The sequence below is a fragment of the Mus pahari genome, chromosome 21 (genome assembly GCF_900095145.1).
Source record: "Mus pahari chromosome 21, PAHARI_EIJ_v1.1, whole genome shotgun sequence".
Taxonomy (NCBI): domain Eukaryota; kingdom Metazoa; phylum Chordata; class Mammalia; order Rodentia; family Muridae; genus Mus; species Mus pahari.
The window spans coordinates 24,529,001-24,544,512 of record NC_034610.1 but is presented as its reverse complement, the minus strand read 5'-3'; the positions used below and the strand labels follow the sequence as shown (position 1 = coordinate 24,544,512).

Genomic DNA, 15,512 nt, shown 5'->3' with positions numbered 1-15,512 from the left:
GTGTGTGTGTGTGTGTGTGTGTGTGAGAGAGAGAGAGAGAGAGAGAGAGAGAGAGAGAGAGAGAGATCAAAGGAGAACTTCAGTTTTCTCTTCTCACCATTTAAGTTCAGGAAATCAACCTCAGGTCCTCAGGATTGGCAGCAAGTCCCTATACCCATTGAGCCATCTTGCTGGCCCAACATACTGGCAAATTCTCAAGGCTCCTTCTTTTTCCACCTAAAGAAAGACCTTCTTCTATATGTCCCCCGGTGATTTCTTTTTACATAGATATTACTCCCAGTTTTCAGGCTTCTTTCGCTTGCTAATTTTAAAAGAATAGGACTGTGGGCCTGAACAGGCAACCCAGGGGTTAAAGGCATGTGCTGCTCTTGCAGAGGACCTGAGTTCAGTTCCCAAGTACCCTCCTCAACAGGTGTCTCACAATGGCCTGAAATTCCAGGTCCAAGGAATCAGACACCCTCTTTTGGCTTCTGTGGACATTGCATACATATTGTTAACACACACACACACACACACACACACACACACACACACACACACAAATAAAAGTAAACATGATAATGGGTTGGAGAGATGGCTCAGAGGTTAAGAGCACTGACTGCTCTTCCAGAGGTCCTGAGTTCAATTCCTAGCAACCATGTGGTGGCTCACAACCATCTGTAATGGGGTCTGAAGCCCTCTTCTGGTGTGTCTGAAGAGAGAGACAGTATATATAATAGATCTTTAAAAGGAAAAAAAGATAAGCTATAAGTCTATAAAAGAACAGTGGTTCAATAGAAATGGCCCTTTTCATCCAACTCTTATCATGCTTATTTATTTATTTTATGTATGTGAGTGCCCTGTGGCTGTCTTCAGACACACACCAGAAGAGGGCATCAGATCCCATTACAGATGGTTGTGAGCCACCATGAAGTTGCTGGGAATTGAACTCAGGACCTCAGGAAGAGCAGTCAGTGCTCTTAACCACTGAGCCATCTCTCCAGCCATCTTATCTTTTTGATGGGCTTTTAACCAGTCAAACCAAAGTCCCTCTGTCCTTCTGGTCATCCTACCTGCCTTTCTCTGATTTTTCTTGGCACTGAACACTAACCCCTAAGAAAGTGAAAGAAGTCAGGCGTGGTAGCCCACGCCTTTAATCCCAGCACTTGGGAGGCAGAGGCAGGCGGATTTCTGAGTTTTGAGGCCAGCCTGGTCTACAGAGCGAGCTCCAGGACGGCTGAGACTATACAGAGAAACCCTGTCTTGAAAAACCAAGAAAAAAAAAAGTGAAAGAATTTTCTTGGGGGGGGGGAGAAGGAGGGAACTAAACAGTCTACCCTTCTCCTTCCACAATCCCAATAACAAACAAAAGTTTGATTCCACCAGAGTTCACTCTGGGAAACCCATGAGTTTATTAGGCTTACTTACAGAGCTTGAAATGGGTTGTAGTTAGGAGTGTGGGCGACCCTAAACCAGTCACACTGGAAAGTCTGCATGAAGCATGGATGCTTGCTTCCCCTACAGCCACCCAGAGGGAACCCCCTCCCCAGCCAGTGTACTCTAGTGCCTCCCCATGACCCCAAAGCCATGTTCAATTAGGACAAAACTTTACACATGGGACTTTATACAAATATATTTGGCTCTCAGGATAGTGGTGTACAAGAGGAGAATATACTAAAGTCTCCTTGCAACTGATGAGATTGTCTTTATTCTTTTATTTAATTTTTTTAGATTTTTTTTAATGTACATGAGTGTTTTGCCTGTATGAGACTGTGTGCGCTATCTGTGTGCCTGATACACACCTAGGTCAGAGGAGGGCATGGGATCCCCTAGAACTGGGATTATAGATCCTCGTGAGCCACCATGTGGGTGCAAGGGATTGAACTCCAGTCCTCTGGAAAAGCAGCAAGCGCTCTTAACTACTGAGCCATCTCTCCAGCTTCCTTTGTCTTGATTCTAAAAGGCCAGAACTTGTGCTGGCCTTTGCGACTTTAGAAGAGCCAAAGTCACATGATGGCAGTACATGGCTCTCATTCTCATACTTGGAAAGCTGGGGAAGAGAGGGGGTGCAAGGGTAAAGCCACCCTGGGCAAAGACTATGCAGCAAGTTCTCCTCCAGAGGGGAAGGCGAGAGGGGTGATATCTGGTATGTACGTGGGATATGTATGTCCATGCCTGCGTGTAAATGACCATGCATGTATGTGGGTGTACATGCATACATGCATATGGAGGCCAACGTTAGATATCCTATCCCTATCACACCATATTTTGAGACAGGGCCTCTCACTGAACCTGGAACCCACTGATTGCCTAGACTGGCTGGCAGGGCATCCACCTCTCTCCACCCCCTCAGCACTAGGGTTACAGACAAATGCCAGGAATCCAAACTCAGGCCCTCATGCTCCCAGGGCAAGTGCCTTAATGACTGAGGCTTCTCTCCAGCCCCTTTGATAGCGTGAAGGATACTTTCCTTTGACTTCTAGGTCCCTCTCCTCGGGGCCAACTGGCGGTTCTGCGTACTCTATCTTAAGGCTAGCCTCTAGATTGGCTTCTCCTATATCAGCCTTATGGTGAGTCTGTGCAGACAACAACTGCTTTGTGGCTTACACAGTTTTGGAAGTGTCCTGGGGCGTGCTCCCCGCCCGCATCCCGCTTCCTGCCGCTCTAGTAAGATACATTGCAAAAGCACCTGAAGGGAGAAAGGGCTTGGTCTTGGCTCACAGTTCCAGGTTGCAGGCAGCATGGAGGGGTAAATCTCAGGATTAGGAGCTTGAGGTCTCTGGTCACGTGGCAACCATGGGGGGGGGGGGAATGAATGTTTGTTCTTGGTTCACCTCCTCCCTTTTTTACAGTCCAGATTCCCATCCCAGGGAATGGTTTCACCCATTGTTAGCATGGGTCTTCCCACCTTAATTAACCTACCCAATTCCCCACAGGAATGTCCAGAGGCCTGTCTCCCAGGAGAGGCTGAATCCTCATTTAAGATCAACCATCCATCACACTTCTTGATTTTATCTTTATTGTTTTGAGGAAGGTGTCATGCACCCTAGGCAGGTCTCGAACTCCAGATCCTTCTGCCTCCCCCTGCCAAGTGCTGGGACTGGGCCAACAGGCTATCACTTCAGCTCCTGGCTTACCCGCTCCCCGTGGACTTGACATTTCGCTACATGGCAAGGAGAGGATAATCTGTGTACCTTAACCCAAAGACACCATTTTTTTTGCACATTTGAAAAAGGATTTTATGTGTATGTGTGAGTGCTGCCATGTATGTATGTGTATGTATATACATATATATGTATATATGTGTGTATATGTATATTTATGTATATATATGCAATTTTATGTGTGCGTGAGTGCCGCCATATATATATATATATATATATATATATATATATATATATATATATATATATGCCCCAGATGCAAGCCTGGCGCCCATGGAGGCCAGAGGTGTCACAGTCCCCTGGAACCAGCGCTAGACACAGGTAGTCATGAGCCTCTGATGTAGATGCTGGGAACTGAACCCGGGGCCTACTTGAGAGGAGCGAGCACTCTCAGCCACTGGGCCATCTCTCCAGGCCCAGGTTTGCACGTTGTTGATTAGGAATGGTTGTGTCCTTACCCACAGAGGGATGCAGCCTCCATACAAAGATTTAGAAGCTTGCATGGCCTCTTGGTCGGAAAGGTCTTCATCTTGTTAAAGCAGTGCCTTCCGCAAAGCTTTTTTGCAGCTTCAACACAATGGACGTGTCCTGCAGATGACGATGGGTTGGGGGTGGGGTGGGGGAATTACCTGCCTAGCCAGGACATCTGCAGCTCTGTCTGTCAAAGAAGGGGTGGCCTGGCAAGATGCTACAGTGGGTGACAAAAGGCACTTGCTGCCAAGCCTGATGGTCTGAGTGTAAGTCCCAAGACCCCACAGGGTAAAGGAAAGAGGCAACCGCTGAATGTTGTCTTCTGACCTCCGCTTGCATGCTGGGACATGTGCCCCTCCCCTGCAAAATAAATAAGTCAAACAAAAAAATTTAGGGGAGGTGGGTTTGATACAGGGTTTCTCTGTATAGCCCTGGCTGTCCTGGAACTCACTTTGTAGACCAGGCTGGCCTCGAACTCAGAAATCTGCCTGCCTCTGCCTCCCAAGTGCTGGGATTGAAGGTGTGTACCGCCACTGCCCAGCTTAGTCAATAGTTTGTTAAAAAATGTTTAAAGGAGTGTGAATGCTGAGTCAGATCACCATCCTTATAAACTGATCAACCTGAGCTGAAAAATGAATGGTCTGAGGTTCCCAAGAGGTCCATGGAGCCCTCCTTCATGGTGGCACCATGGGTGTGCTCAGCACTGCTATTATAGACCAAGATCCTAGCAAGGCATGGTGGCTAAGGCACGCAATCCCAGCACTTGGGAGGCTAAGGCAAAGTTGCTGTGAGTTTCAGGCCAACCTGGGCTACTTTGTGAGATCCAGGCTAGCCCGTGCTGCAATGTGAAATTGATCTCAAATAGTTAGTTTCTGATTTAGTAGGTCTGAGGTGTTACCCAAAGTCCACATTTCCCAAATGCCCCTGGGGTGACACTAATGTAGACCCATGACTTTGCTTAGCAGACTTTCTCTTACTGGTGGGCACCAGAGATCCTCGTATTTAATTTAGGAACTTTTCTTAAATATTTTAGTACATTTATTTATTATTACTCAGGAGGCTGAGGCAGACAGATCTCTGTGAGTGCCAGGCCAGCCTTGTCTGTGTAATGAGTTTCAGGTCATCAGGGCTACATAGTGAGGTTCTGACTTGTGGTGGTTTGAAAAGGAATGCCCCCACCACCACCATAGATTTCTGTGTTTGAATGGTTGGCCATAGGGAGTGGCACTGTTTGGAGGCGTGGCCTTCTTGAAGAAAGTACGTCACTGAGGAGTCAGGCTTTGAGGTCTCCTATGCTCAAGCCATGCCCAGTGTGGCTCACAGTCTCCTGCCTGCAGATCAAGATGTAGAACTCTCAGCTCCTCCAGCATCCTGTCTGCCTTCACACCTCATGCTCCCCCGCCATGAGGATAACAGACTGAACCTCTGAAACTATAAGCCAGCTACAATGAAATGTTTTTCTTTATAAGAGTTGCCATGGTCAGGGTGTATACACACGCCAAAGCGAAAGCTCACACCACAACATGAGCGTGGAGGTCAGAGGACAGTCTGGGAGAACTGGTTATCTCCCTCCACTACCTAGGCCCTAAGAATCAAACTCATCAGATGAGGCTGTGCACACCCTTCCTTCTTGATCCCCTTCTCTGTCCCCATCACTTTTTTTTTTTTTAACTATAGTGTACTCTCGGTGGCCTGCCTGCTGGGAATTTGAGACAGGAGATCCCACTGGAATATATCCATAGAGAGACAAGGCCTTTGGACTTCCAGAGAGATCTGAGGTAAACTTTAACCGCAAGGGAAGAGTGTCTTAGAGCGAAGACATTGTGACCGGAGGGAGAGTTAAGAAAGGGGAACCTTCACAGTGCACTGCCGGACATGGAGCGCAGCCCTGGTCTCTGGGAGAGAGTCTTAGGTTGGCAGGGATTTTCGGGGAAGGAGAGCCCTCTAAACTGCCAGCCCCCTGAGGAAGAGCCGAGGGAGTTGTGGGAGAAGGTGGAAGAACAGTGAAGCAAGAGTCTTCTGGAGGGGGGAGAGAGAGCAGCTGGAGCTTGGGGGAGGGGAGGGAGGAGTTGGCATTTTGTTGCTGGGAATTTATTTTAAGCAAGAATAGTTGGAGGCTTTTAAAGTGACCATTGAGAAGTCAGTTGTAGAGCCAGGGCATAGTGGCACACACCTTTAATCCCAGCACTCCAGAGGTAGGAGGATCTCTGTGAGTTCGAGGCCGGCCTGGACAACAAAGTGAGTTCCTGGACAGCCAGGGCTACACAGAGAAACCCTGATGCGCAAAACCAAAGAGGAAGGAAGGAAGGAAGGAAGGAAGGAAGGAAGGAAGGAAGGAAGGAAGGAAGGAAGGAGAGATTCTGCACAACCATGTTATTTGTTTGGTAACTTAACAAATAATCGGGAATAAACAGGCATGGTGCTTATTACATGGTTACATGGTGTAAACCCAGCACTTGAAAGGTGGAGGAAGGACAGAGGCAGGAGCTCAGGGTCATGTTTGACCACACAGAGGTTCAAGGCCGGCCTGGGCTACACAAGATGCCCCTTCTCCCCAAAAAAGGGGAGGAAAGAAAAACAGTATAAGGTTTAAACATGAGGAAGCAAGTACATGGCTCACCGTGTGTGGCTTGTGCCTTGAATTATATTATGCTACTAGAGAGTACAAACCTGAGGCTGGCAGTATGGTTCAGTGGGCAAAGGCACTTGCTGCCAAGTCAGAGGAACGAGTTGGAGACCCGGAGCCCACGTGGCGGAAGAAGAAAAGCAACTCCTGAAAGTTGTCCTGTGCATGCTCACACAGACACAGACACAAACACACACTGAGAGACACAGAGAGAGGGACACACACAGAGATACACAGAGACAAATGCGCAGAGAGACACAGAGAAAGAGACACACACACAAAGAGAGACACACAGATAAACACACAGAGAGACACATACAAAGATGCATACAAATAATTTTAATTAGTTTTTTTTTAATTTTATGCGTACTCATGTTTTGCCTACATGTATGTGTGTTCACCACTTACATGCCTTGTGCCTAAGGAGGCCAGAAGATATTGGAGATGACCCGAGTTCAATTCCCAGCAGCTGGGGGTTTGGAGAGGTGGCTCAGAGGTTGAGAGCACCAACTGCTCTTCCAGGGGTACTGAGTTCAATTCCCAGCAACCACATGCTGGCTCACAACCATCCGTAGTGGGATCTGGCGCCCTCTTCTGGCATGCAGGCAAAATACTGTACATAATAAATTAATAAATCTTTCAAAATCAATTCCCAGCAGCTTTAGCCTCCCAAGATACATACTCAAAGAAGTAATTAGTCTCCTGGGGGGCGCGGTTGAGACAGGGCTTCTCTGTGTAGCCCTGACTATCCTGGGACTTGCTCTGTAGACCAGACTGGCCTTGGAACTCTGCCTGCCTCTGCCTCCCCAGTGCTGGGATTAAAGGCATGCGCCACCATAGCCTGGCAGTAATTAGGTCTTTGAAAGGGCCGGATTGTGAGCCAGCCAGCCCCTGATGGACCGCCCTGCAGTCTGAAAGCAGCTTAGCCTATTTGTAGGTAGACTAGCAAGGCTGTATGCTCCAATAAAGAATCATTTACCATAAACACTGAAGTTGGAGCTTCGTGACATTCTCGCACATCACAAAATGTTCTCTCAGTCTCCTCCAACAGTTTTAAACTGTAAAAGCCATGCTTGCTTAGCTCACAGGCCTTACACAGCAGATCCGTCCCACAGTGGATGACTGCCGGTCCCAGGCAGTAAATAAGGACACAGCAGGTGACAGAGAGACAGCTTGGCAGCTTCCAACCCTCACCGACCTTGCTCTCCTTTCTGCCCGGGAGGCCACCATCCTGAGCTAAAGTCTCCACACACGTCGCAGACGACCACATATGTGTGCATGAAGCAACAACACGTCTCTTGTGTTTTGAAACTTTATAAATAGCATCACACAATGCATATGCTCCAGCACCTGGCTCCTTTCCCTCTGCATTCTGTTAATACATGGAGTTCAAGTCTGTTCAGCATACGGCACATGCAGCCATGTGATGTGCGCTCTTATTACCAATGGGTTTTCCTCTCCGCAGCAATGGCTGGCAAGTTTTGTCCTTCCTTTCTTTCTTTCTTTCTTTCTTTCTTTCTTTCTTTCTTTCTTTCTTTCTTTCTTTCTTTCTTTCTTTCTTTCTTTCTTTCTTTCTTGGTTTTCTCTCTGTGTAGCCCTGGCCATCCTAGAACTCATTCTGTAGACCAGGCTAGCCTCAGACTCACAGAGATCCCCCTGCCTCTGCTTCCTGAGTGCTGGGATTGAAGGTGTGTGCCATCACTGCCTGGATGCTTTGTTCTTTCTTTATTCTTCCTTTCTTTCTCTATTTTTAAAAGATTTGTTTATTGTATGCATATGAGCACACTGTCGCTGTCTTCAGACACACCAGAAGAGGGCATCAGATCCCATTACAGATGGTTGTGAGCCACCATGTGGTTGCTGGGAATTGAACTCAGGATGTCTGGAAGAACAGTCAGTGCTCTTAACCGCTGAGCCAGCTCTAGAGCTCCTGTTCTTTGTTTAAAATAAAATAAGATAAAATAAAAGAATAAAATATTTTAGATGGTGGTAGTGCACACCTTTAATCCCCAGAATTTGAGAGGCAAAGGCAGGTGGAAGTCTTAGTTCGAGTCAGGAAGATGCAAAGCCAATAATTAAAAATGAAAAAAAAAGGCTGTTCCGGGGAGGGGAGGGATAGCCCCCAGGATCTGGTGTCAAAAGACTCAATGTAACTGCAGAGTCACAAGATCCTCTTAGCAGTGCCCTTGGTGACCCAGCCCCACTGTGTGCGGTCCCATTGGATAACACCTCGATTGCCGGCAGCGGCAGCGGGAACGGCCTCAATTCTTCCCTTGGAGACCTTCTCTTTCTGGCTCCAGGATCACCTTCCCAGTTGCCTTTGTCAGTGAGAATTTTGTGAACATTACAGAAACATAAAAAGGCGCTTGTGTGGCTGGGCTCGCTCTCACCCACCGCCATGAGAGCCCGCCTAGGCGAGCCTGCTATGCCGTAAAGAGGATGTGGAGCCGAGCCAAGCCCCTACAAGCCAGCCCAGCGGAGGCCGTGCTAGGTCAGCCAACAGGCAGTTGAGCCTCAGATGCATGAATGAGCTCAACCAAAATCAACATAGCTTCCTGGCCAACCGACAATCCACCCCGACACGTTAGCGAAGCCAGCTGAGATCAGCCCAGTTCACCCGGCCTCAGAATACAGGGATCTATCTCCAGACACGTGAGTTAAAGACAGCATCGTTGTAGTAACTGCTGAGGCTCGCTGGTGAGCCTATGACATGGTGCTAGAACTTTTTAAAATACATTTTTTCTGTCTTTTTAGCTTCATGTTTTCCCCTTTTATTGAAAATAGAGGTTTTTTTTTTCTCTCACATAATATATTTTGATTATGGTTCCCACTCCCTCTGCTCTTTTTTGTTCCTCCCCACCTCCCTTCCTGTCTGGATCCAATTCCTTTCTGTCTTTCTTTAGAAAACAAGCAGGAGGGCTGGTGAGATGGCTCAGTGGGTAAGAGCACCTGACTGCTCTTCCGAAGGTCCGGAGTTCAAATCCCAGCAACCACATGGTGGCTCAAAACCATCTGTACCTGTAACAAGATCTGATGAAAAGAAAAATGTTTTTTTTTTTTAAAAAAAAAAAGAAGAAGAAGAAAACAAGCAGGCTTCTAAGGGATTATGCCTCAGTTAGGGTTTTACTGTGAGCAGACACCATGACCAAGGCAACTCTTATAAAGACAACATTTAACTGGGGCTGACTTACAAGTTCAGAGGTTCAATCCATTATCATCAAGGCAGGAGCATGGCAGCATCCAGGCAGGCATGGTGCAGGAGGAGCTGAGAGTTCTACATCTTCATCTGAAGGCTGCTAGGAGAAGACTGGCTTCCAGGCAGCTAGGATGAGGGTCTTAAAGTCCACACCCACAGTCCCACTCCAACAAAGCCACACCTACTCCAACAAGGCCATAACTTCTGATAGTGCCACTCCCTGGGTCAAGCATATTCAAACTACCACAGATTATAATATAATATGATATGACAAAAAAACAAAAACTAACTCGTAGAAATTGGGCAAAACAAAGAGAAGGAAAAGAGGCCATGAAACGGCACAAGAAACAGAACCACCAGTTCATACACTCAGGAATCTCATAAAAACACTAAACCAGAAGCCGTAATATACAAGCAAAGGATGCTGTGCACACGGCTCCAGTCTCTGTGAGTTCCTCTGAGCTTTGATCTTGTTGACACAGAGGGCCTTGTTTTGTGACCTCCATCCCCTCTGGCTCCTACACTCTTTCAGTCTCCTCTTGCACAGGGTTCCCTGAGCCCTGAGGGAGGGATTTGATGAAGACAGCCAGTCTCTGACTGGGTGATCCAAGGTCTCTCACTCTCTGAGGGTCTCTCTCTCACTCTCTGAGGGTCTCTCACTCTCTGAGGGTCTCTGTATTGTTCCCATCTGCTGCAGGAGGAGGCTTTCCTGGCGATGACTAGGCAAGCAGAATGTCATTTAGGAGTCATTTTATTTTATTTTACTTTAATTTTTTTTAGCAATAGTATTTGGTTTTACCCTGGGCCTCTGTAGTCTCAGGCTCTTGGTCACCCAAGCAGTGTTGGGTACAAGTTCTGTCTTATGGAGTGGGTCTTAGGTCAAATCAGAGCTTGGGTGGTTACTCCCTTGGGCATTGTACACTGATGTGCTCGGTCCTCCCTCGTTATTTGATGATTTCAGTGAGATTACCTTCATATATGCACATACTCTAGGATGCTTCTCCGGTGTTAGATTTCTGCTTTAAAAAGTCTATTCCCTATTAGTGGTTTCTACCCCACCTTCAACCATTTAGTTCCCAGATAAAAGTCACACACAACCCTTATATTTACAATAAGCCTTAATCAGCACAAGAGCTGGGCAGATATCTATCCTCTATGCTGTTCCATCTATTTCCCAGCCAATAATCCCATTATATAATTTGCCATGTTTCGTTTGGGCTGCTCTTAACTCCAATTAGCCAACCCACATGGCCATTATTCGGTGACTCACCTAACCCATGGCGGCTTTCTCCTCTCTTTCTCTCTGTCTCCTCTGACCCCCAAGCTTGGGAACCCTAAACCCCGCCTATGTCTCTTCTGCCCAGCTATTGGCTGTCAGCATCTTTATTTACCAATCAAAAACAACTTGGGGCAAGATCACTTGGGTCTTCGTGAGGAATCTTTGGGGCAACCAGGTCTTGGGAGCCAGCATTTAGCATTACAACATCCAGCAACAGATCAAACCTCAACAGATTTCCAAAAGGCCCTTAATTTTAGCTGTCTTTCCATGTATTTCCCCTCCCTATCCCCCTCCCCCAGTTGATCCTTCCACCCATCCATAACTATCTCTTCTACCCCCCCTTTCCTACCCCCTCTCCCAGACCCTTACTCTATATCTGACCTTTGTGCTTCTATGAATTGTAACTTGGCTATTATGAACTTAATAGCTAATATCTGGGCTGGAGAGATGGCTCAGCAGTTAAGAGCACTGTCTGCTTTTCCAGAGGTCCTGAGTTCAAATCCCAGCAACCACATGGTGGCTCACAACCATCTGTAATAAGATCTGACGCCCTCTTCTGGTGCATCTAAAGACAGCTACAGTGTACTTACATATAATAGTAATAAATCTTTAGGCAACCTTCATTCCCAGCAAGCACATAATGGCTCACAACCATCAGTACAGCTATAGTGTACCCATGTGCATAAAACAAATAAATAAAATAAGTTTTTTTAAAAAACCAGCTAATATCCACGTATAAGCAAATGCATACCATATTTCTCTTTCTGGGGTTCTAGAATGCCTCTCTCATGATTTTTTTTTTCCTAGCATCAACCATTTACCGCCAGATGTTTTAGTCTCATTTATTTTTTTTTAAAGATTTATTTATTTATTATATGTAAGTACACTGTAGCTGTCTTCAGACCCTCCAGAAGAGGGAGTCAGATCTTGTTACAGATGGTTGTGAGCCACCATGTGGCTGCTGGGATTTGAACTCTGGACCTTCGGAAGAGCAGTCGGGTGCTCTTACCCACTGAGCCATCTCACCAGCCCTAGTCTCATTTATTTAATGACTAAGTAATAATACTACACACACCCCATTTTTCCTCTGTTGAGGGACGTCTGAAGAGTTTCCAGTTTCTGGATACTATGGAGACAGCAGCTATACACACGGCTGCGCGCGTGTCTCTGTGGGAGGGTATGTGCCCAGTGAATCTTGGGGACAATCGACTCCCAGCTTTCTGAGGCACCACCACGCTGACTTCCATACTAGTTCCTTGCACGCCCACGGGCAACAGAACAAGTGCCCCTTGCTCCACATCCTCTCCAGCATGAGCTGTCACTTGCGTAATTGATCTTAGCCATTCCGACAGTGAAAGATGAAATCTCTCAATGCAGTTTTAATTTTCCACTTCCCTGATGGCTACGGATGTTGGACATTTATTTTAGGTGTCTCTCAGCCGTGTGAGATTCCTCGTTTGAGAATTCTCTATCTAGATCTGTGCCTCATTTTTTGATTGGGTCATTTTCTTGATATTTGATAATTTGTTGAGTGCTTTATATATTCTGGATATTAGCCCTCTATCAGATGTGCAGCTGCTATATTTTCCCATTCTGTTGTCTGAATGACAGTGTCCTTTGCCCTACAAAGCTTCTCATTTTCTTCATGAGATCCCACGTATGAACCGTTGGTCTTAGTGCCTGTGCTAACAGTGTTCTGTTCAGAAAGTTTCCCTGTGCCAATGAGTTCAGAGCTATTCCAGTTTCCTCTTCTATGAATTTCAGTGTACTTGATTTTATGTTGAGGTCTTTGATCCATTTGGAGTTTTGTGCACAGTGATAAGTGTGGTTTCTTCTACAGGGAGCTGTCTGGTTTGACCAGCACCATTTGCTAAAGATGCTGTCTTTTTTCCCGTATGTTTCTGGCTTTTTTGCTTAAAATATCAGGCATCCTTATGTGTGTGGCATTATGTTTTATTCTTCAATTTAATTCTACTGATCAGCATGTCTGTTTTTGTGCTAATATATTATTATGGCTCTATAGTACATCTTGAAATTAAGAATGGTGATACCTCCTGCAGTTCTTGTATTATTCAGGATTGATTTAGCTATCCTGGCTTTTTTTTTTCATTTCCATATAAAGCTGAAAATTGTCCTTTCAAGCTCCGTGAAGAAGTGTGTTGGAATTTTAATAGGGATTGCATTAACCCTGTAGATTGCATTTGATAGGGTGTCTATTTTTTACTTTCCATATTCTTCAATTTCTTTCTTCAGTGTCATAAAGTTTTTTTAAGATGTATTTATTTGGAGGCAGAGGCAGGTGGATTTCTGAGTTCGAGGCCAGCCTGGTCTACAGAGTGAGTTCCAGGACAGCCAAGGCTACACAGAGAAACCCTGTCTCGAAAAAAAAACCAAAAAAAAAAAAAAAGATGTATTTATTTTATGTATGTGAGTACACTGTCACTGTCTTCAGACACACCAGAAGGGGTTATCAGATCTCCTTGCAGATGGTTGAGAGCCACCATGTGGTTGTTGGGAATTGAAATCAGGACCTCTGGCAGAGCAGACAGTGCTCTTAACAGCTGAGCCATCTCTCCAGCCCATCATAAAGTTTTTACCACACAAGTCTTTCACTTGCTTGGTTAGAGTTGCCTCAAGATATGTGTTATACTCTTAGAGGCTATTGTGAAAGGCACTGTTTCCCTGATTTCTTTCTCAGTCCCTTGTGAGTAGGAAGGCTACTGATTTTTTTTTTTAAGATTTATTTATTTATTATATGTAAGTACACTGTAGCTGTCTTCAGACACTCCAGAAGAGGGCGTCAGATCTTGTTACGGATGGTTATGAGCCACCATGTGGTTGCTGGGATTTGAACTCCGGACCTTTAGAAGAGCAGTCGGGTGCTCTTACCCACTGAGCCATCTCACCAGCCCAAGGCTACTGATTTTTGTGTGTTAATTTCGTATCCAGCTGAACCCCTGAACTTGTAAGCGAGCCCCAATTAAATGTTGTCCATATAAGAGTTGCCATGGTCACGGTATCTGTTCTCAGCAGTAAAACCCTAGCTAAGGCACCTTCTAAAATAACCTTCATTGTGTCCCATAAGTTTGAGTATGTTGTGTATTCGTTTCCATTCAATTCTGGAAAGTCTTTACTTTCTTTGTCTTGATCCATTTTTCATTCAGTAGAGAGCTGTTCAGTTTTCATGAATTTATTAACTCTTTGTTGTTCCTGTTGTTGTGGCTTTAATCCATGATAGTCAGATAGGATGCAGGGTGTTATTTCAATTTTTTTTTTAATCTGTTGAGACTTACTTTGCATCTGAGTATGAGATCAGTTTCAGAGAAAGTTCCACGTGTTGCTGAGGGGGGAAAAAAAGTATTCTTTTGCATTTGGGTGAAATGTTGTGAAAATAAGTGTGTTTCTATCTATTTGGTTTGTGACTGTCAGTCAGCTCCAGCATTTCTCTGCTTAGTTTCTGTCTAGATGACCTGTCTGGTGACAAGAGCGGGGTACTGAATGAAGTTTCCCTGCTCTCACCACATGAGGGTTAGTATGCAATTTAAGCTTTAACAGGGTTGCTTTTATGAACTTGGGTGCCCTTGTGTTGACACATAGATTTTAAGAACTACAATGTCCTCTTGGTGGATTTCTTTCCTGTGATGAATGTATAGTGTCCGTCCCTATTTCTTCGGATTAGTCTATTTTGTCAGATATTAAAATGACTCCACCAGCTTGCTTCTTAGATCCATTTGCTTTGGGGAGGGGGTGTGTAGGTGGGAGGCACAGCAGCAGAATGTATCCTGATTTAGTATCCTTTCTGTTAGTTTGTTTCTGTATATTGGGGAATTGAGACCTTTGGTGTTGAGGGATATTATCTTAGTGTTTTACTGCTGTGAAAAGACACCATGACCATTTCTTATAAAAGAAAGAATTTAATTGGGAGCTTGTTTACAGTCAGTGGTCCAGCCCATTATCGTCATGGTGGCAAGCATGGCGGCCAGAGAGGTAGCTGAGAAATCTATGTCCAGAGAAGCAGGCAGCAGGAAGAGAGTGACACTGGGTCTGGCTTGAGCATTTGAAACTCCAAAGCCCGACCCCCAGTGACACACCTCCTATTCCCAGTCTAGTATCACCACTCCCCAGTAACCGAGCATTCAAATACAGGAGCCTATGAGATGGTGCCTACTCAAACCACCACAGACTTCAGTGGGCAGGGTTTGTTGATTCCTGTTATTTTGTTGTTGCGGTGGTGGTGATGGTAATGGTGGTAGTGGTGTGTGTGTGTGTGTGTGTGTGTGTGTGTGTGTGTGTGTGTGTGTGGTGTGGTGTGTGTGTTTCCCCGCTCTTGATTTGCTGGGATTATTCCCTGAGTTTTCATGTCTGTAGCTGACCTCTTTAGGTTGGGGTTTTCCTTCTAGCACCTTCTGTAGGGTTTGGTTTGTAGATAAATATTGCCTAAGTTTGATTTTATCATGAAGTGTGTCCTTTCTCTGTCTATTGTGATGGAAAGTTTTGCTGGGTATAGTAGTCTAGACTGACATCTGTGGACTCTTAGAGTCTACAGCAAATCTGTCCAGACCCTTCTTGTTTTTAAAGTCTCTATTGAGAAGTTAGGTGTAGAGCTGGGGAGGATGGTGCATGCCTTTAGTCCCAGCACTTCTGAAACAGACACAGGTGGATGTCTGCGTATTACTCAGAGAAATTCTGTCTTGAAAGAAAAGACACACCACACACACACACACACACACACACACACACACACACACAGAGAGAGAGAGAGAGAGAGAGAGAGAGAGAGAGAGAGAGAGAGAGAGA

The 15,512-nt window shown here is 45.6% G+C and overlaps 1 protein-coding gene across 2 annotated transcripts in view; it reads left to right on the top strand.

Annotated features, from left to right (window-relative positions):
- Tmem217 (transmembrane protein 217) overlaps positions 1-15,512 on the top strand; it is a 25,934-nt gene that overhangs the window by 934 nt on the left and 9,488 nt on the right. Inside the window, exon 2 of one of the 2 annotated variants that reach the window (XM_021221782.1) lies at positions 5,292-5,392. The exons of the other annotated variant lie outside the window; for it this stretch is intronic. The gene's annotated coding sequence lies outside the window, so the exon portion shown is untranslated. The remainder of the gene's footprint in view (positions 1-5,291; positions 5,393-15,512) is intronic. 2 annotated transcript variants of the gene reach the window in all.